The sequence below is a fragment of the Penaeus chinensis genome, chromosome 21 (assembly GCF_019202785.1).
Source record: "Penaeus chinensis breed Huanghai No. 1 chromosome 21, ASM1920278v2, whole genome shotgun sequence".
Taxonomy (NCBI): Eukaryota; Metazoa; Arthropoda; class Malacostraca; order Decapoda; family Penaeidae; genus Penaeus; species Penaeus chinensis.
The window spans coordinates 18,012,106-18,014,605 of NC_061839.1; positions in this window are offsets into that span (position 1 = coordinate 18,012,106).

The following is a 2,500-nucleotide window of genomic DNA, read 5'->3' on the forward strand; positions in this document are numbered from 1 at the left end:
CTTGATATTGCAACCATTACTAGTACCACCGCTATCGCCGCCGGTGAGGCCGCTACTCCACCGCCACTGTCGCTATCATCACCGCCACCGCTACCACCACCATCACCACCTTTACCTCCACCGCTACAGTATCACCACCGACACCGCTACCCCACCATCTCCACCACCACCGCCGCCGCCGCCGCCACGCCACCGCTACCACAGCGTCGGGGGAGCAAGGCAGATTATTTGGCATTCTCGTCCAGACTAGGTTTGGGCGAAGGACATGCAGAACGAATGAGCGAATCAAGTTGAAAAGCTCTGTGCTTGCGTTTCGTTCGACTGCGGTAAATCATTTGCTAAAAGTGGGAATGAAGACTGACCGAGCGATGAGCTAATATAATTGAGCAGAGAGGGTGAGGGTGAGAGAGCAAGAGAGAAGGAGAGGGGAGGGCGTTGGGAGGAGAGAGAGAGAGAGAGAGAGAGAGAGAGCGAGAGAGAGAGAGAGAGAGAGAGAGAGAGAGAGAGAGAGAGAGAGAGAGAGAGAGAGAGAGAGAGAGAGAGAGAGAGAGATAGATAGATAGATAGATAGAGAGAGAGAGAGAGAGAGAGAGAGAGAGAGAGAGAGAGAGAGAGAGAGAGAGAGATGGAAAGAAAGAGAGAGAAAGGCAAAAATACAGATACACGCTTATAAGTGCAGATGGGCATAAATGGATAATGATGATAATATAGATCGATCGAGAGATAAATAGACAAACAGACCGATAGATAGATTAATAAACCGACAATTAGTTAAGTAACTAAAAAAGGTAATACAAATACACACACAAACACAGATACACACACACACACACATATATATATATTTATATTTATATGTTTACACACACACACACACACACACACACACACACACACACACACACACACACACACATATATATATATATATATATATATACACAATGTGTATATGTATATATATTTACATACATATATATATATGCACACACACACACACACACACACATAAAATACATATATATATATATATGTATTTTATAATAGGTTTGCCACTCAGGCGTCGTATCGTAAGAATGAAGACTAACACAGCCGTGAAGAATTTCATGTTTATTCTGCAAACGTTTCGAAGGTGTCTGGCCTTCATCATCAGTGGTTACAGGGAGCTAATAAAAAAGGCAGTTAGATATATATAAGTACAAATATATGCATCTGATTTTTAGCTGTTTTAGCCTAGATACTACATATATATAAGAAGAACAATATATATAAACGCAATGCAAATGAATACTTATGAATATAATACAAGTAAACAAATGTATATATACACATAAATATAGCTTATAAATGTCAGTAAGGCGTGGAATGTGCGTCAGTATATAGTAGCTGTTAGTGGTGAGAGAAGGCCTCGTGGGTGAACAAGGTGTTTGCTGTGGCTGTCTTATTCAAATCGTGTTTCATCAATTGTAATAGTAAGGTTTCTGAGGATTTGAGGTCTTAGCAGGAGGAGTGCGGTATAGAATTCTAAAATCTGTGTTAGAGAAAGGGTGTGAGTGATGTTGGCCGTGTTCTCTTATCACCCATAAAAATGGTTTGCTTCGCGGAAGGCCAGACCGGAAAGACTTACATTTATGTAACTTAGCAGCAAGGACAGGTAAATTAATACTCTAAGTTAGAACACATGTCAGAGTTAGATCTCATTGGCTGTTTTAGAAAGTTGGTGATATTGTTAGTGTTGCTGAAGTAAATCTAATTTTGGTGTAATTATATTGCAACGGTGTTTATAGGTGTTCCCTGATTTCGAACCTTAAGCCGCACACACACACTCACACACACACACACACACACACACACACACACACACACACACACACACACATATATATATTTTTAGTAGTAGTAGTAGAAGTAGTAGTAGTAGTAGTAGTAGTAGTAGTAGTAGAGGCAGTGTGTTTTACTAATTTTATCAGAGAAAAACATTGGGTACCCATTTGTTACAAAAAACAAAAAACAAAAAACAAAAAAAACTTGCTACAAAAGTTATAGCTTTTATGATGAAAGTTTTTATGATGTTAATTCTGTACCTGAGGAAGTGAAGGCCGAGGTAGTGAAAGGTGGTTTTCGGTAAGTGCTTGTATGGAAGTGCCATTATTATTGGTAAACGTGTACAAAAACGGTAACTGATTATTTGCTCTGCATTTCACAGATGTTTGGGTGTTTAGAGTCAAATTTCTTTGTAACAAATAGGTACCCACTGTTTTTGTGTGATAAAGTTTTATACATGTATATATATAATGTAATATAATATAATATAATATGTGTATAATATATTGTTATATATTATACTATATTATATATATATATATATATATATATATATATATGTGTGTGTGTGTGTGTGTGTGTGTGTGTGTGTGTGTGTGTGTGTGTGTGTGTATGTGTGTTTGTGTCTGTGTGCGCGCGCGCGTGTAGAGAAAGAAAGAGAAAAAAATAAAATAAA